The sequence below is a fragment of the Petaurus breviceps genome, unplaced genomic scaffold (assembly GCF_028583685.1).
Source record: "Petaurus breviceps papuanus isolate PSGF00001 unplaced genomic scaffold, PetGlider_PUasm1.0 38, whole genome shotgun sequence".
Taxonomy (NCBI): domain Eukaryota; kingdom Metazoa; phylum Chordata; class Mammalia; order Diprotodontia; family Petauridae; genus Petaurus; species Petaurus breviceps.
Window position 1 is genome coordinate 29,465,699 of NW_027186304.1, and position 20,549 is coordinate 29,486,247.

Here is a 20,549-nt window from a genome sequence, read left to right on the forward strand (position 1 = left end):
CTATCTATCTATCTATCTATCTATCTATCTATCTATCTATCTATCTACAAATTGTAATGGTAATGGGAATTTGAAGGTCTTCCCTGCCCCTTGGTAGGTTCAAGTGAATTTGAGGACCTTCCCTGATTTGAAAATATACTCTGCCCTCTAATAGGCTGAATGTGGATACATGGAGCCTGTGGTGGGAGGCTTGTTCTTCAGGAACATCCACACCTTATTACTTTGTGATTAGGCAGTGGGTCACAAGGGTTGTGACATTCTCTGAGCCTGGGGAAAGCTTCTGAGGTGAGGTTTTGTTTTGGGACTCACTCATGGGAAGACTTGTGTGATTTGGTCAGATGAGATTCTGGGGAGCCGTTGGGTCCCCTGGCTTTGAAAACCCAGATGTTAGTGCTTCTCTCTAGTAACTAACTAGGTATGGATGTAATGGTCAGACAGCTGGAAGTCCTGTCTGTTGGTTTGTTTCTCTATCTGCATTTTTTGTCTGCTTTTACCTACTGTTTGTATTTTCTTTGAAGTTCAGGGTGCTGACTTTTCCCCCTGAACTAGGTGAATGATATATATTTGATCAAAGTTAGATTGTTAACCCCTTTTTGACTTGCTTTCCTTTAGAAAAACAGATCAAAGAACCTGTGCTAACAGCCATCCTGTGTAAGCTAGGGTTCTTATTGTTACACACACACACACACACAAAATAGAATATACATACATGTATACAGATGTGCATCATGTACATTTATATTACATATGGAATACATGTGTAATACATGAAAATATATGTATATGACAAAATTATTAAACTTGCTGTTTTGAAGGTCTCCAGTATAATTTATCCCCCTACAGATTAAAAATGCACCATTTCTGACATTAACAAAATCATTAGCATTCCTATATGATTTGCAAATGCAGAATTTCAGTGTAACAATCAGCATACATTAATTACTTACTGTATTCAGAGCCCTGTGCTAGGTCTTATAGGAGATATGGTTTGAATGAGCCACAGTACTTACCTTCAAGGAGCTTAGATTGTAATAGATAAAATATTAACAGAGAGAATTAGAGAGCTACCTAACCAAGTTATGATATGTTGTGTTGTGTTGTGTCATGTTGTGTTATGTTGTATTATGCTGTGTTATGTTATGCTATGTTATATGCTATACCAAATCATGTCACATCACATAATATACCATACCCTGTGGACAAAATGGTTTAACGTGTTGTTGAAGACCACAAATATAATTTATTACCTTACAGATTAAAATTGTGTCAATAGTGTATTTATTGTTGTGGTGGCAAATTAAAAGGTGTACAGTGTCTAGATACTGTATCAGGGAAAACAGAAGGCATTTAAATTTTGTGATTAAAAATTATATTAAAACTTACTCCTACATATCTCATTTTATGTTATTCATATGTGATAGACATGTAATTATGACATAAAGTTAATTTACAGTTATCCTTTCTACATCTCAGGGGTTGGGGACACAATGTCCCCTTGACCTGGAAAACCTGTGCAAAAATTTTTGGCCCTCTCTTTATACCAGAGAAATATGAATTTTTCTTTTTTCTTTTGTGGGATGTTTGCAGTACCTTATTGTAAAATTTAGGTTAAGTATTTGGTCATAGGCTCTGACCATATTGTCTGCTAGCCTTTGCATGTCATATGTGCCTTGTGCAAAACTCCCCCAAAATTCCTATTTAATTTTTTGTTCAGACCTGGGATAAATTGAAATACCACGATGTGGAAGGTTTAACTACCCTGGAGACAAATGCTCTTTCTTATACAAGGAAATGTCATTTGGAGATTTGTTGGTTTAGTAAGTGAGAAAGCATTAAGGACTTGCTTTGTGGTTTTTCCTTGTGGCCTCAGAATTTTAAGTATATGCTGTTTGAAACTTTGTCTCTTCTGCCTTTGTTTTGCTTCCAATTGAAGGAGAGTTGCTGAAGAAGATTCATTAACTAGAGGCAGCTGTATTATTTACTTTATTTGACCTCTCTGCGCCTCAGTTTCTTCCTCTATGAAATGAGAAAGTTGGACTAGATGTCCTTTAAGGTTGCTTCCAGCTATATCTGTGGTTCAAGGTTTTGGCTAGGGTTAAAATCATAGGATCATTCTCATATTTGCTAGACTGCAAACCCCTTTGGGTTTTTCTGTTGGATTTCCTGTAAATACAGATCTAAACAATTGCAGAAATATTAATTGTGCATGGGTGGAAAGAGGCAATATTTTTTTTTAAAAATGACAATTCGACCTAAATTTATGTGCTTAGTGCCATACCAAACTACCAGAGAATTATTTTATAGTTAGAAAAAAAACCTAATAACAAGATTTCTTCTGGTTTTCCTGTAGCTTGCATCTGCATGAAAGAGTGAAATGGAGAATTAAGCAATACTATAAGTTGACTGTGCAAATTATCCTGTGAATTTGTTTAGTATGAATGCTCAATCTGATACTTCTCATTAAATTTCTGTCACTTTTTTTCAAGTATGCATAAAGAACCTGAACTTTTTCTTATCTTTTGTGTATAAATACTGCATTAGATTTATTTTTATTTTTTTAAGCAATTGGGGTTAAGTAACTTGCTCAAGGTTACATGACCAGTTATTTCTGGGTGTGGTGCTAAGTATCTGAGCCTGGATTTGATCCCCAGGTCATCCCGACACTGGGGCCGGTACTCTTACTTGCTGAGCCACCTGGCCGCCCCTAAGCAAATGGGGTTAAGTAACTTGCTCAAGGTTACACAGCAAGGTGTTTCTGGGTGGGGGCTAAGTGTCTGCCGGATTCCATCCCAGGTCATCCTGACACTGGAGCCGGTGCTCTTACTTGCTGTGCTACCTGGCTGCCCCATGCATTATATTCTTAAAAGAGAAAACTTTGGCCATCTATTTCTAAAGACCCTTCCAGCTCTGATTCTGATTTAAGTTTTGATGTTTCATTGAAGTTTTGACTAGAACTTTCTTCTTGTGCAATTTTTGTTATATTTCACTGCAAATATTACTTTTGTGTTTGTTTTATTAATTTAAGCAAATAGTATTTGCTCCATTTTTTTCTCGTTAAAATGGCTGTTATTAAAATAGGATTTCATTTTCTAGGCATAGTTATTTGAAGAGAATTATTTGTACTAAGCTACATTCTTGCGTAAAGTAAAAGGATACAATGGTTCAGCAAATAATGTGAAGCTCATTTAATTTGACAGAAATGGAGAAAAGTCTCCAAACAGAGACCCCGATAATTTGTCTCTGAAATCATTTAGTGTTTGTTCCATTAGTGATACTACTACTACTGTTCCTGACAGAACACTTTATTGGAAAGCAAGTATGTCCACCTGACCCAGTTTCCATTTATGAGAAATAGTCTTCCAAGTACATTAGGCAGCAGGATTTTAAGGGTATTTTTTTTTTTATCAAGGTTTAGCATGAAGCAAAATCAAACAAATGAAGTTTGGCAAATTTTGCCACAATTTCATCATTTCTTCTAATCCGTATTTGATCCCATATTTTCACTTGATGGTCAGAGGTAAAAAATGTATTGAAACAAATGAAATAGTACCCATAGTGAGATTGATTTGAAATGAAGAAAACGTGACCTCTGTTTCCAGCATTGTCACTGCTTCTCTGAAATTGTGTCCCCACAGCAGAGCATAGCCAGACACTCTGGCAGTTCTGGTAATTGAGTTACTTCCCTTTTTTCTCTACTGGCCTATCAAATTATTTTGGGAATTTTGAGATATTAGAAGGAAGTCATTTGGAGGAATTTCCAGAGTTCCTATACATGTCTTCCTGTTCTGTCATTTTCCATTGCCCAGGAAGTATCAGAATTCTATCATTTTATTAAATCTGGCTATAAATCAATTACCACACAATCAAATATTTATTGAAGACCACCTATATGTTCAGCCCTCGGTTAGATACTAACATGCTGGTATATGTAGCTACTTAAAATGATCTTTGTTTTCCCATACAACTGGGATTTTCAAGCACTGTGGAAAGGCCTTTGTCTAAAGAAATTAATTATATGGCTTCCAAGATTGGGACTGGAAGAGTGCTCAGAGGCCATCTATCTGTAGCTCTTCATTTTATGGCTGAGAAAACTGAAGCTCAAGGAGATGCAATGACTGTCCCACAATCATCTGACTTCAGAGCTGCTGCTCTTTCTAATTACTATGCCATGCTGCCTCAATTCCTGGGCAAAGAATTTGATTTTTAGCAATATATGTGATCTCAGGGAAGTTTCTGGACCTCTTCGTAGTTTCTTTTTCTACATAATGAAGGTGCTAATTCTTGTCTCCTGTTGTTGTCTGCTCTGATGAGTAATGAGATGTAGTTGTTTCTATTATTATCCCTCATTTCATGTGCGTGGGAAGGGGTAGGAGGAGATTTTTATTAACTAACTCTTGACCCCCTACAGGAGTGACATCTGTGAAATTTGTGGTGTATAGTTTCACTGTCCTGCCAAGTGTCCTGTGACTTGGCCAGATTTGGAAGTCCGTTTTGTTCCTCCCGTATTGTATAGCATCTTCTGATTTTTTTTTTAATGGTGAAATATTTCCTTGAACAGAATTTGAGGAGGAAGTATCATTTAGCACAAGAAGGTATGAGCTATAAAATTATTTTCTAATTGATATAATCTTCTTAATTTCCAAAAGTTAGCATTAACATTAGGCATACATCCATACTGTACACTGTATGGTGATATGTGATTATCTGGCCTTGTATTCTCCACCTTGTTTATTTTCTCTAAAACTATTCATGCTTATTTGCCCCTTGACATTCACTATGCATTTGGACTCTTACTGTTTGTAATTATGTGCTCAGTGAATGCATCTTATCATGCTAAAGAAAATATTATTAGAAAACTAAACCTTTCCTTGTATTTTTTTTTGGAGGGGGGAATGCAGGGTTATTGGGGTGAAGTGATTTGCCCAAGGTCACACGGCTGGTAAGTGTTAAGTGTCTGTGGCTGGATTTGAACTCAGGTCCTCCTGCCTCCAGGGCCAGGGCTTTATTCACTTCGCCACCTAGCCACCTCAAGCGAGGCCTCTTTCAACAGAAATCATAATGTTTTCTCCCCAGGAAATGGGTAATTCAATACCAACAACTCCCCTTTTTCCATTGGATCACCTGCTTTGAATACTGAAGGTGTTATAGCTCAGCACTCACCCTGATGGAGGGTAACTATCTCATCTCTTCCCTCTGAGGTTCATTTCTGTACACTGTACCTTCCACCTGCCTAATGGACTTCTTGATCCTTGATTCTAGCTTATAATTACTCATTCTTCCCACACATGTCATTTACTTGTCTCTACAATCCTTAATACTGGCAACAGCTTAACTTAGAAGTCTTTCTGCTACTAGGATTGGGAACCAGAGATCAGTGAATATCAGAGTACTAAGAGACTTCAGAGGTTATCTAGGCCAGGTCATACCTGAAAAACAATTCCCCGTTGTGATAACATCACCCAAAAGTGGTCATCCAGCCTTTGCCTTGAGGTGTACTGGGAAAGGACGTCTCCCACTCTCAATGTGCTTTTTTCTTTCAGTGGCAGCTTCATGGCTTGTTGAACTTGGACTCAGAAAGTCCTGAGTTCAGAGCCTGCTTTACTTACTAGTTGAATAATACTTCTCTAAGCCCCAGTTTTCTCATATGTAACATTGGGAAAATTGTTGCATAAATTTCACTCATTGTGAGAAACAGGTGAGATAACATGTGTAAAGTGCAATGGAAATGCTGGCCATTTTTATTAGTCATGATTTTTGATAACTTAATTATTAGGAAAGTTTTTTTCTTTTATCAGTCCTGAATTTTCCTCTTTGCAGCTCCAATTTCATGGTCCTTATTTTGCCCTTTAGAGACAAACAGAACAAGTCCAGTCACTTTTCCACATGACACACTTTAAAATGATAGTTATCTTGTCCTTCTTTCTCATTCTTTCTCCCATCCCTACCAACATCTTCTCTTCTTTAGGCTAAACATTTCCAGTTCTTTCAGTGAACCTTGTAATAAATCATTTGATATGCTTCCTTCTGGTAGCCCTCTCTAGAATATTCTCTGGTTTATCTATATCCTTCCTCAAATGTGGGGCGTAGATCTGAATTCAGTAATCTATATGTGATCTGACAAGAGTACAGCCATTCTTTGTTGTTATTCAGTTGTTTTTCAGTTATTTCTAACTCTGCATGATCCCATTTAGGGTTTTCTTGATGAAAATACTCAAGTGTTTTGCCATTTCCTTCTCCAGTTCATTTTATAGATGAGAAACTGAGGCAAACAGGGTGAAGTGACCCACCCAGGATCACACAGCTAGTAAATATATAAGGTCAGATTTGAACTCAGATGGGTCTTCCTGACTCCAGGCCCAGAGCTCTATCTACAGTGCCACCTAGCTGCTCTGTCTCTCTGACCATGGCTTAAGATGTCCTTAGTTTCCTTGGCTGCCATATTATAATGCTGATTTCTATTCAGCTTGCAATCCACTATAGCCCCCTTTGTTTAGACGAACTGCTATGTAGCCATGCCTTACCCATTTTATACTTGTGAGGCTAGTTTTTTTAACCTGCCTACAAGCCCTGTTAGGTATCATCTTATTAGTCTCAGCCCAATGTTCTTACCTGTCAAGATCTTTTTGAATCTTGAATCCGTAATCCATTTTGTCAGCTCTCCCTCCCAGTCCTGTGTAGTCTGAAATTTGATAAGGATACCCCCTCTGGTTTTACCTAGGGATAAATAAATATGTTGAATGGCACAAGGCCAAGCATAGACCCCTGAGAAACTCAATAAGAAACCTCCTTCCAATCTGACAGCAAACCATTAATGCCTACTTCTTGACCTGGATCATTTAATTAACTTCAAATTCATCTAAACATACTATCAGCTAGTTTATACCTCTCTACATTTTATATACACATCTACACACATGCAGCCATAAACTCATGTGAAGTAGCACGAAGGTTTCATCAAATGCTTTGCTCAATTTTAAGTAAATTGGATCTTTGGCATTCTTTTGATCAATTTTTAGTGATCCCATTGAAAACCAGGATATAAAGGTAATCTAGCATGGATATGTCCTCATGAAGATGTGCCATTCCTTTGTGATCAAAGCTTTCTTCTCCAGATGTTTATTAAACATCCCATCTTGTAGCCCGGGAATCAGAAGAAAATGTCATTGCAGATAGGATTATTTAGAGGTGGAAATGACTGAGAGTAGAAGTAAAGTTGCAGACTAATGCTTTGGAAATTGTAAAGTGCCAAAGAAATGTAAGCTATTATCATTATTTAGATCAGAGGTGTCAAACACACAGCTCAATGTTCAGCCACTTGCAGTCCACAATACTGTTGAGTGTACCAAGTGTAGCGGCAAGCACCCCAAGCGTCCTCAGGGTTTGCCGCCAGCACAGGTTCTTGGATCTGCTTTGATAAAGGAAAGCAACTCAAAATGGGTTAACAAGCTTACTTTAATCAGTCAGACATATATCGTTTACCTTGTTCAGGGGAAAAGGTCGGCACCCCAACTTCAAAGTACACAGACAGAATTATCAAGACAGAAACAGATCAAGTAGACAGCTTTCCAAACTGTCCAGCCATTACATCCATACCCAATTCAACATCTGGGTTTTTCAAAGCTGGGGGACTCTTAACAAGGGCTTCTCAGAATTCAGATCAAATCACAGAACACTTCTCAAAGTGAGTCCCAAAACAAAGCTACACATCAGGGCTTATATAGCCTTCTCCTGGCTCAGAGAATGTAACAACCTTATTGACTCACTGGCCAATCAAGAAGTATCTACTGAAAAACAAGCCTCCCACCCCAGGCTCCAGGTGCACTTTAGCCTAGGGGCAGGGAAGATCTTCCAAATTTGCATTCCCATTACACCCAGCAAGATTAAAATGTAATGGGGAAATATTTAACAAAATAAAAATACAATAAAATATAGACAATCTCATATTTTAAAACTAAGTCAATATCTGTCTTGCAGGGATTTTTACTAGTGATTCCCACGTTTTTTTCTTTTTAGTTTGTCACTACTGATGTAGCCCATCTCTTCCTTAAGAATGCCTGGTATGTGTCCTACCTTACATATAGCCCCACTATTTTGGTATGACCATGCAAACTTCCCTATTTTTTCTGCCACTTCTAGGGTTTTCCTTTTTCTGCCTCATCATTTCTTTAAACCCTGTGGCACACCCAAAGATTCTGGGACACCTCCTTATTCCCAACTACTTCTCATTCATAAATATCCCTGGTTGAATCTAACTGTGGCAGTGGCAAAACGTGAGAAGACAAAATATTGTCTTGCAGTGGACGTTCCCTTTCGCTTGAATGACATTTTCTCAGGAGGCAGCAGTAAGAAGTGGGAAGAAGGTGGAAAAGACAAGGGAGATGAGAACTCTTCCATTGTGATACTTTATAATTCTCCCTTCACCCACATTGCCCAGAGATCTTCCTTTCCATTCTTTCTCTTAGATCTTCCTAAGATTGCTAGCACTGTTCTTCCCCTTATGTGGATTTATAGAATGAGCTGGAAAGTATCTTAGAAATAGACTAATGGGGAGGTTGTTGTTTGGTTTGTTTATTAAGGTACAGAGATCTGGACTTGAGCTCCATCTTCTACTATTCATGTGACTTTTTTTTTTTTTAGTCACTGTACTGAGAATTTTATTGAGACTCAGCAGAAGGCAGAGGTGTTAGGTGCTGGGCCAGAGTGGCACGGGCCATACTCAGGGCACCTTCTCTGGTGCGGTGCCCACCGATGAAGCCATTGGCATGAACAAAAATGCAGCCAGGGATCCCACTAATCTGGTCCAGAGCCTCATCCCGAAGACCCTGCCATTGCTCAGGTAGGGGCAGCCTGTTCTCAAAGGAGTGAAGCTCTTTTGGTACACACTGTACCCGCCATTGTCCATTCTGGTCAGGGTAGAGCACGAATGCAATGGGCACTAAGGGGGTCAGCCCAGGCTCAAGATGAAACAAATGGTCTTTCCAGGGGCAGCCACCTTGAGACAGCTCTATAATTTCTCCACTTGAGTCCACCTGGAATCGGTTTGCCAGGGCTTGCTCCACAAGGGCCCGGGCAGGTAGCCAGCTGCGCTTATAGAAATCCAGTCTTTGCAGAAGTTCCTCACGTACTAGCTCCATGGCACGATGAAAGCCGGCCTCTGTGTCCTGATCTGGCTGGTTCCAGGTGGGGTTAAGCCAGGCAACCCGAGCACTCAGAGTAGTGGTCAATGCATACGAGGCTTTCCGCCCTCCCACTGGGAGATCCCTGTCCACTGCGTACCTCCTCCACAAAACATTCATACATCTTGTCACAGAGAGTATCCACAACTCGGTCATCTACAGTGGTGTCCAGCAGCTGGGCCAGGAGCCTCTGGCCAAAGTGCAGATAGACCAGTCCCGCGCTGCTCAGCTTGGTCCGCCAAGGCTTCCGGGCCGCGGGGAGCTCACGGACTCGGCCAAAGACCTCTGGTGGTGGTCATAGCGGTGTCTCTGCGGGTCGTACTGGCCGCCCACGTCCACCACCACGTCGCAGGTGGCCAGCAGCGCCGGGTCGCGGGTGCGTAGGATCTCCGCCTCCCGGTACTCGGGCAGCAGCTCCCGCAGCGCGCACGCCAGCGCCTCGTCGCAGTGGAAGGTGCCATTGTGGGTCCCGATGCGGGGCCGGGCAGGCGCCGTGGGTTCGGCGCGGGGCCACTTAGGGGACGGGGCGGGCTCGAGGCCCAGCTGGCGAGAGGCCCGCAGCGGCGTGGAGGGGAGCGACTTAGGTGACATTTCTGAGCCCAGGTGAGGTATATAATCTCCCTGGTTCTGTTCCCTCTTCTTTAACATGAAAGAGTTGGACTAGGCTAAAAGTGTTAAACATACTGCCCACGGGCTGCAAGGTGGTTTACCACGCTCTTGATTACAATGTGAATCAGATTAAAATGTAACTAGGAAATAATAATTGCAATTACTATTATTATAGCTAAGATTTATATGGACAGCTACTTGGCATAGTGTAGAGAATGCCAGGCCTGGAATCAGGAAGACCTGAGTTCAAATCCAATCTTTGACACTTACTAGCTCTATGACTCTGGGTAAGTCACATCACCCTAGTGCCTCAATTTCCTCACCTGTAAAATCAGATAAAGCAGGAAATGGCAAACTGCTCTAGTATCTTTTGCCACGCAAACTACAAATAGGGTCAGGTCCCAAAGAATTGATCGGGACTGAAAGAACTAAAACAACAATTTATATAGCACTCAATGAAAACAATAATAGCTAACATTTATATAGGACTAAATAATAATAGCTAACATACAGCACTTAATAATAGATAGCTATTATTTATATAGCACTTAATAGCTAACATGTATAAGAGCTAACATTTATGTAGCACATCATTATAGCTAACCTTTCTATAGCACTTATTTTGTGCCAGGCACTTTACAATTATGATCTTATTTGTTCCTCACAAAAACCCTGCAAGGTAGGTGCTATTATTATTCTGATCTTACAGATGATGAAAATGGGTCCAATAGAAGTTAAGTGACCTGCCCAGGGTCACTCAACTAGTAAGTGTCTGAGGCCAGATTCGAAGTCTTTCTAACTCTAGGCCCAGTGCTCTGCTCTGTCCACTGCATCACATGGCTGCCTATTTGACAAAATAAATATTTAACAAAATAAGTTAAAATATAGATAAAATTACATTTTATAACTGAGTCAGTATATAGCCTACAATTACCCTTATGTACAGATCAGTATTCCCTATTTATATTTGAGTTTGACGTTCTTAGACTAGATGACCCACACAGTCTCTTCTAGGAATAAATATGGGATTCTAAATCTAACTCTTTCATTTAACAGAATAAGTAATTGAAAGTCTGAGAAGTTCAATGACTTTTTCATAATGAAAGATTCATTGTAATATTGTGTGAGGAAGTGGGACTAAGCTCATATTTATCTTGATTTGGAGACGCTTTAACCCCATCATATATATCTTTAATTATTTTTTGGTAAAAAAAAATGACATTAACGTTTTTATCTTCAGACCACAATAAAGCCACATTAATAGTAGAAATGTTTATTCAATGCTCTGAGCAGCCTCCCACTAACTTGTTAATGCCAGATATAGGATTGAAATCCAGGTCTTATAATTATATTAGGAAAACATCAAGGTATTCTTACAATCTTCCTTTTCTCACTGAAACCTTACTCACCAGAGATTTGTCCACTGTTGGCACCACCATCCCTTACTCTCATACCTTGTGAAAGCCAGAAATCTAGGTCACAGGAACCATAGTCAGTGACTTGGAACTGTGTAAAGCCATTGTCGTATTGTTACCTAATAGAAATTATTAGGGTAAATGAGGTGTACCTGGCATTCTAAGTTGAAACAACAAAAGTGTTTTTTTTATTTTTTTATGGAAAACATTGTTATAGATGATGATTAGGTGTGGTAGTCTAAGATTTTTGTAGCTCGTTTGAAAAACTAAATAGTATTTATAATATTATTTTATGTGGAAATGCATGATGAGCTCTAAACAATCAAAACATCTATTTGGAAGATCATCTGTTCCTGATTTGAGGACGGCTTATATCTCACTTTGGCCGAGAATATGCTATTTGGTCCAGTTCTTACCTATAGGTCTCACACAATCAGATAAAGAAATTTTTTTTTGTCTTCTTAAGAAATGATGGGACAGTGGGGAAGGCAGAGGCTGACAAGACAAAAGGAATATTTCTGAATATATTCATTTAGTATTTTAAAATTAAAATGTCATGCATTTTTTCCTCAAAAGAGTTGTATAATACACTTATGTACAGTTGAAAATTGCTAAAATATTTTCAAATTTGTTAGAAATGTAGTTGTGATTAGAAAAGCAAACTTTAAGATGTCTCAGCATTATTACATTGAGGATATTACATCTTTATTCATAACTCATGATGAAAAAGTCTCTTTAAAAACTTTTCATTTAGAATTTTTTTCAGTTGAAAAAGTTTTTTCTTCTTCTAAATTTAGATAGAATTAAGTAACACTATGGCAGTATTGAATTTAAGAGATGAAAAAATTACACATTGGAAATTTCAATTTGACTTTCATCTTTTTACATATTTTTATATCCTTCCAACCCTTCCCTATTTCATCAAGTGGAGGCAGCTATGAACTTTGTGTGTTTTACATACTTCAGAAAGATGATGACATTTTTATGAATAAAACCTGAATTCGAGTCCCAACTGTGCTACATATTAGCAGAATGGCCTTGGGCAAATTCTCTCACCTACCTGCACCTGATTTCTTCATATTTAACATGATTGGGTAAGACTAGGTATTCTCTAGTCCTTATTCCATGAACCTGCATTAGATTACACATTGCTTAATAACAGTTACTCTGCCTTATTTATCTTTGTGTGCCTGCCAAATATTTAGCAGTCTTATCTACAAAATACTCCATAAATATTTATTAATTGAATTATAGAATATGAAAACACATCTTTAGCTCTCCACTATGTCCTTCTTATGGGAACTTAAGGTGTTTCTTTATTGAACAAATAATATTATGTGTTGTTAGTCTACGAGGGGATGTTAGGACATCATGATAGTAATGCTAAAAGTACTTCTAAAGGCCTAAGAATAAGAGTAAAATACTTATGTAATTTATCAGTCCTTTAACTAATACCCTCCAATGAAGACTGATGATCTCTGAGGTTTATTTGTTCAATAAATAAGCTATTAGGTTTTGAGGATAGTCAGCACTATCAGCAGCTAGGAAAATGTTGCTGGTTCTAGGGGTTTTTCTAGCTGTTGGCTATTTGCAGAATTGAGCTATAATATATATTTTAAATTTATTTGTAGACATTATATTAAAAACATTATAGATTATATGACGTTATTGGAGATATACTTTATCGGAATGATTATCAACATCATAATTGGACTGATAAGAATTTTAGATTATTAGTTGAAAATACCATATATTTAGTTGAAGTTGCTCAGGATAAACATCAAAGTAGACTCGAAACAGATAAACCATCATGAACTAGTGTCTCTTTTAATTTCTTCATTCCTCCTCCTTTTCTCCAATAAAATTTTAAGGCCACTTCAAAAATGGAGGCAATGTGTAGATCAAAGGAGGGGTAGCAAAATTTCAAATTGATTCAAGTAGCTAAATATGTTGGTTCAACTTTAGCAACCAAAAAAATGAAAAAAAGACTAAGAAAGTATACAAAGCAAATGTGTTAGACAAATATTTCCTCCCATACATAACTTCAAAAACTATTTGGGTATTTAAAAGAACACCTGGGCATTCACAGTATGTGGCTATAAATAATTACAATCCAAGGCCTTTTCCCTTACATTGATTTTTTAAGAACTCATTAATTCAGTGCTTCTCATTAGAACCTCTAATTATTCAAACGTTAAACTATATTTCTAGTTGGTCCCAACTTATTAATGCTGTACATTTTCTCATACATGATGAATTTACCAAATCATTGTAATAATGTATTTATTAGCTCAATTATAGCTCTCTGTACATCTTAATGTACTAAAACAGCATAAAACTAAATATTTATTACCTATGTTGGATAACAAGAAGCTATTGACTTCTTCTTAGGTGTTTATTGGACAAAGTGAAGCTGACCTCAATTGCTGCCACAAGGGACAATAAATCTTAATGTTCCCTGGAAACTGTAATCAATATTCTTGGGCAAGAGTTCTGTGTTAGAGCTATTTTCCCCCAAGGAGCTCCAAGCACTTTACAGACCCTATGTCATTAATTCTCACAGTGCCCTACTATTATAGTAAATCTTATTCCTTCCTGATTATAACCAAGGAATTAAAAAAATGTATGAATGCTAAATTAAAATGGATAATGTATTCATTGGTATTTATGCATACTTTTGATCATCATAGCATCAGTTGTGGCAAACTTTTTAAGAAGATGTATCCACTCATGGAAAACTTGCCCGCACTTTTGGAGCTAATGGTGGTCAGTGTGACCGGGAAACAGTCTGAGAATGTCTTAATGCTGAAGATTGAATTCACAGATTTCAACCTTATGAACATAACCCAGAAGTACAAGCTCCTAAAAGAAGTGGTCTGATTACAGATGGTTATCATCAGCCTTCCTCAAAATTCAACTCAGTGACAGCCACTGATGAGCATCTTTCTAAATAGCTGAGATAAGATGATGGTGATCAGTCAAGGCAGGAAGCTGTGAAAGGCAGCAGAAGCTAGACTGTTCAGGGAGAAAGATGAGGAGGCAATAAGGACAAATGGGGGAATCAAGAGTCAAAATCCTGGTTCTTTACTTCCTTTACATACTTGAGGCAAGATATCAAATATTTCATTTCTTCACCCTTAAAAGGAGCAACTGACTAAAGATGACTATTGACTTCCTGGCTCTAAGGGATCTTATGAAGAATGATTAATAAAAGGACCTTGAAAAAAAATCAGAAGATGAGGTTTAGGAGTCCAAAACCCTATAACTCATCTCTTAGCCAGTCAAGCATTGTTAATATTGTTTAATTGATTAAAACACAAATTCAGGTAAAATTTGATGTGCTGTGGAAGATTAACAACTTAACTGAAATAAGGACTCCACATGCAAACAAAGCCCTTCTAGGCCTTCATAAATGGTTTAATGAGGTGTTTTGTACCCTCTACTAATTCAATAACTTGTCAGGTACTCTAGTGACAAGGAGGCTAATTATTCTACTTTTGTGTGCATTTGCTTTGTTGTTGAAGTAGACTGCAGAAATTTATTCACTCAATTCATTATTTGTTTTAATGGAATTGTCTCTTTTCCTATACCAATAACTACTAAATCTTATTTCTACATGTAAATATCCTCTATGTTTAACATTAATCTCCATATCCTACTTCTTTGACTTAAAAATATTATCTTGGAAATGTTTTGGTGAATTTCATTGCATTTGACTAAACATAAAAAGACCTGGATACTAGGCCTATCCACGTCAAATTCTAAGAATGTGACCTGGGTCAAGTTGCATGGGCTGCAGATCCCCTTCTCACCTTCCCATCTAAGACACAAGGAGAACTATAGCCCACAGACCCAACCTTATCTCTCAGAAGGAAGCCCAAGAGAGTTTCAGGTTGTTAGCAATTTGCTTTTTTCATGTCTTTTTTTCACAGGGCGCATTATTGACTGCCAATTTCCTGGTTTCCCAACTATTAGCTTCTTTTATTTACTCTGAATTTTAGTTGTTCTGCTTCTTCTCTTTTAAGCAAGGCATGGCATGACTTTTGCCCACCTCCTCCCTCAGCTTTAACCCTACCAGCTGCCTGATTGCCCCACTATTCCAGGATCCCCCCAAGCAGTTTTACTGTCCTAGCCTTCAGGAGGACATATGGAATCACAGATTTAGATTTACTTAAATATTTCTAAATTAGAGCCAAAATGAACTTTACTGAGGTTAAATGACTTGCCCAAGGTAACATAGATAGTTATAGAGCTAGCATTTTAACTCATGTCTTCTGCCTCTAACTCCAATATTCTTTCTTCTATATCATACTGCCTTCTTCAGTCATAGTGGTTATATATAAAACTCTCATTTTCAGTGAACTGTGATGCAAGTCATTTTCCCTCCCTGGACTTCATCTCTCTCAGCTATAGGCAAGATTGGATCAGTGTCACTTAACTTGTTCTATAGAATCATGCAAAGTACTTGGCAAAATATTTAAACTCACTACTGTAGACTTCTCTGCCCTCTGTAGCCTGGACTGGGAATCAGGGAAAGAAAGGAATGAGGGAGAAAGAGAAAAACCATTTTTACAAGTTTACAAAGTTTGAAGAAATAAGAACATTTGGTAATAAAAATTTCATGGATCAGTAAAATATTTCCACAAAGAATAAACACAACAGAAAATAGTAAAATATTGCCACAATGCCTGACCGTGGAGTTTAAAAATTGGACTAGATAATATCTGAATCTTTGTTGTCTTCTATTCTGAAATCACCATAAGCCTTCTTTTGTTACGAACTCTGACAATATAAACAATATTCTTCATTCAACGTCTTCCACCTTTCCACACAAAGGTGTGTAACATATATTCTCATCTCTTCATCAGATCAAGATTGTTATTTTTCACAGCCTAAGCTTTAATCTAAAATTTTGGTAAACATGTTTTTGGCTCTCCTTTTTCTGCTTTCTTTGTTCTGTATGGTTCTTTATCAGTTCAATCAGTTGAAAAACATTTACTCCTTTCCTATTATGTGCCATACACTGTGCTGGTCATAGGAGATTAAAAAGAAATGGAGGGGGGGGGGAAGAAACAGTCCTTACTCTCAAAGCACTCATGTTTTATCTGAAGCGTCAACACACATAGACACACACACACATGCACACGCACACACACACAACTATATGCAGAATAAATACAAAGTAAATGCAAAGTAGATGGGCAAAACACTAACAATTGGGGGGTTCAGGGGGGCTTTCTGTTCAAATAGATCCATAGTTTCATAATGTTGTAGTTTCTACTATTATCAAAAGAGAATAAATGAAATAATATTAAGTTTTTTTTGCACGATGCCAGAAACACCATAGATGCTTAATAAATGCTTGTTCCATTCCCTGCCCTCAATTACATTCACATCCCACACTTTGTTCAACCATCACTAGTTGACAGTCACCCACTTTGATGACAGTTCTTTGCTACTGCAAAGGCTTGCTCTAAGTACCTTTTGTATATGTTGAAACTTTCCTTCTCTCTTTTCCATCCTTGAAGTATATGCCTAACAGGTGATTCTGCGTCAAGGAGCCCAGAGTTCACTAATTTTTCTTGCATAATTCCAAGTTGACTAACAATGTTCTTCAAAAAGTTAGAATCCAAAGGAGATGAGTCTAACTAAATTGCTTAATTCACAAAGACAATTTCCTTCAGGGATGCTTCCTTCTCAACTTTTAATATTCTAAAATAGAGTTTCAACATCATGCAACATTTCACACTTTCTGGACCATTTACTATCCTGGCTCTTGCCTTAATCCCTTTCAGACCTGACCCCAGTTACCATCTTAGCATTAGCTTCTAGATTCATTTCATTATACACTCTGCTAAGAACTACTAACTTTACTGGGAATTACCCAAATCCATTACTCCCTTCTTCATTCCTTCTCTCCTCTACCCTTCCCCCGCTCCCACCCCACCTCCCCACTCCTCATTAGCCCATTAACAGATGCTTCAGCTGTAGGCTGGGAAAAACTCTCATGCTTGTTGCCTGATGCCTGCTGAGAGCAAAACAGCAGGATAAGGGTTGACCTATATGGGGAGTACAGGTCAAAACCAGAAGTTTCATGGAAAAAAAAATTCAGGTCAAACTGTACAATCCATGACCATCATAACCTTCTCTTAACTTTAACTCTCCAATTATTGTTTTTCCCCTCTATTCTATCTGAGCAGATCACCCATAGATTCTCCACTTACAGTCATTGTCATACAATTTGTAGATGCCCCTTTCTGGTAATCCTCTTCCCTACTTAATCAGCACTTAGGCTGCTCATAACAACTTTAAAATTAAAGGCTAAGCTATTATGCTCACCCATTTCTGGCTTCCTGGCTTTGTCCTTATCATGCATGTGAAGTCTGTCTGTCTTTCTCTGTCTGTCTCTTTGTCTCTCTCTGTCTCTCTTTCCTTCTTCTTCCTTGTCCTTTTCCTCTCCCTCTCCCTTTTCATTTCTTCTGTCTCTCTTTGAATTTGTCTTTCTCTTTCTGATCCTCTCTTTCTTACACACACTGACACACACACACACACACACACACATTGCAGAAAAGGAAGAAGGAGTAGCTGGAGGGAAGGAAAAATCTCAGTGAGTGCACTGATAAAGATCATTGTCCAGCTCTTTTTTACTCTCTCCCAGACACTTTCCTTATCTTTTATAAAACATGTCCCTCTTTCTTCAATTAAAGAAATATATTGAAGATGAAATTTCATAATCTGTATTCTTTAGTCTGTACTGGTGAATTTTTAATATTTTGAGACACATAGATCACAGCTTTTGAGCTAGAAGGGATCTTAGGAGCCATCTAGTATAACCCTCCTCTTTACAGATAAGGAACCTGAGCCCTAGAGAGGTGAAGTGACTTACACTGGGTTACACAATTAATGAATGACAAAGCTGATATTGCAATACATATCCTTTGACTCTAAATGCATCATTCTTTCCACTGTACCAGCATGTTGAAGCAATATGGTATACTGTTATAATCAGGTAAAATGGTCCTTTATGAGGTGATTAAGTTGAAAGAAAGTGTCAGTGGCATATTTAAGTGCAATGTATGGAAGGATAGCTTAGTGTTGGGAAGGAAAATCCCTTGGCAACTATTACAGCTTTCCCACAGTGAAATGGGAAGTCTTAGGTGGTAATAATAATGATGATGATAAAAATATGGTGATATTTTAAAGTTTACTGAGTGCTTTGTATGCATTATTTCACTTAATTCTTGGGGGTTTTTTTTGCTATTTTTTGGAGGGGTAATTGGGGTTAAGTGACTTGCCCAAGGTCACATGGCTAGTTTTTGTTTTAAGTGTCTGAGGCCAGATCCAAACTCAGGTCCTCCTGACTCCAGGGCCAGTGCTCTATTCACTGAACCACCTAGCTGCCCATTTCACCCAATTTTTACAACAATTACATAAGGTTAATATAATAATAATAATGATAATAATTATTATTATTCCTATTTTGCCAGTGAGGAAATAGATTCACAAAGTTTAGGTGGCTGCACATAGTCACAGAGCAAGATTTTTTTTTCTGGCTCTTAAGTCTACTGCTCTTTCTACTATGATATATTGCAAATAATAGATTTTCTTTAATTAGAAGTCTTCAAGCAAGCTAGATAAGAACTTTTCAGGACCATTGTGGAGAATATTTTCACTGAAGTACAGATTGAACTGAGGTTCTTTCCACTTGTGAGTTATGATTCTGAGCTATGATTCTGAAAGTTTAGGGAATATAGACTATTTGGAGTTTTCTTTATGAGTAGAGAGTATAGAAGGATAAAGTTCTTATAAGAAACTGGGGCTAATTTTTAAGTGTCCTCAATTTGTTTCTGACATTTGATTTTTTCGGATAGATGCTTATATATGAGAAAATTAATACTGGACTCCTCTTTGGACATTACTATTGCTATTGAAAGAAGAAACCCACTATTTACAATTTAGGGTGTGAGTCAGTAAAATACTTTTATTCCATCGATTTATATAAGCCAAGGCATGTAGAAGTATTAATTAGACCATAGAGAATGGAATTTCAATGGGACAGGTAGCCTTCTCAATATGAATGATTTTCCAGAAGCACTCATGTCATACAAAAAAAACAGATCATCATCCTAACTTCACAATCACTGGCCTTGGAAGCAATTTCTTGTGTTCCAAGGGAGAGGTCAGAGACTTTTTTTTTTTTGCTTTTTGGAGGGTAATTGGGGTTAAGTGACTTGCCCAAGGTCACATGGCTAGTTTTTGTGTTAAGTGTTTGAAGCCAGATTTGAACTTGGGTCCTCCTGACTCCAGGGCTGATGCTCTATTCACTGTGCCATCTAGCCACCCCATGGTCAGAGACTTCTTAATCTCCTTGTCTGTTGTTGACTTTGTGTGTTCTCTCTAGTGGCAATTTTATTCATCTTTTGACTACTCTTGCTCAAGTTCTTAAGTAAAGAAAAACAAAACATAAGACTTTACACTGAATATATCACACTGAAGATATAAGCATATGCATGGATTTCACTTCATCTGAAGAAAAGAGAAAGGCTATATTTTCATGCACTGACTCAGATTCTTTATTGTAATCAACAAACCATCCATATGGAGCCCTGAACTTAGAGTTAGGAAGACAAGTTCAAATTTTGACTTTGACATTTGTTATTTTTCTAACCTTAGCAAAGTTACTTAACCTCCCTCAGCCTCCATCACCTGTTGTTAGGCCAAATGATTTCTAAGGTACCTTCCATCTTTAAATCCATGATACTATAATCCTATATTCTCTACTGCCTCAATAAAGTATTTCTATGAAACTGTAGTCTATGTAGAATATCACACAACAGTTTGACTATTTCCTTCTCATGTTTTCATTGAAGATACTAGTTTGCAAGCATAAAGCATTATCAAAAAGACTTTATAGACAAAAGAAAATACCCATATAGATCAGTAGTTGATGGAGAGTCCTAGGTCATTTGTTTTTGTAGGAGTACTATATGAGATTTTTAAGTAGGAAACATCTAAAAATGCAAAATCACTATATTTTCTAGGTAACCTGTTTCAGATAGTACTCTGTCAGGGAGGTGGGAAAGAAAAGTATAAGATGCAAAAATCATTTAATTCTGAGGTTTCCTGTAGGCATTCCTTTCATTATTTGCACTAAATGTATAGTATTTGTTCAGTGATGAATGAGATTACATACTCCTGGAAGATCTGCGCCACATTCATATTTACATTCTTATTAGGAATGGAATCAGAAGAAATAAAGACATCACATTTAAATGATAGGATGGCTCATCAGTTGGTTCTTCTTGGAGTGATAAACACTGGAGTTGTTTTGTATGTATGTCTGAAAGGA

The 20,549-nt window shown here is 37.7% G+C and overlaps 1 protein-coding gene and 1 pseudogene across 2 annotated transcripts in view; one reads left to right on the forward strand and one right to left on the reverse strand.

Moving 5' to 3' along the window:
- The window catches only part of DLGAP1 (DLG associated protein 1), a 1,177,715-nt gene that overhangs the window by 60,229 nt on the left and 1,096,937 nt on the right, over positions 1–20,549 (forward strand). The window lies entirely within an intron of this gene.
- LOC138169941 (MYG1 exonuclease pseudogene) lies at positions 8,623–9,767 on the reverse strand (annotated as a pseudogene).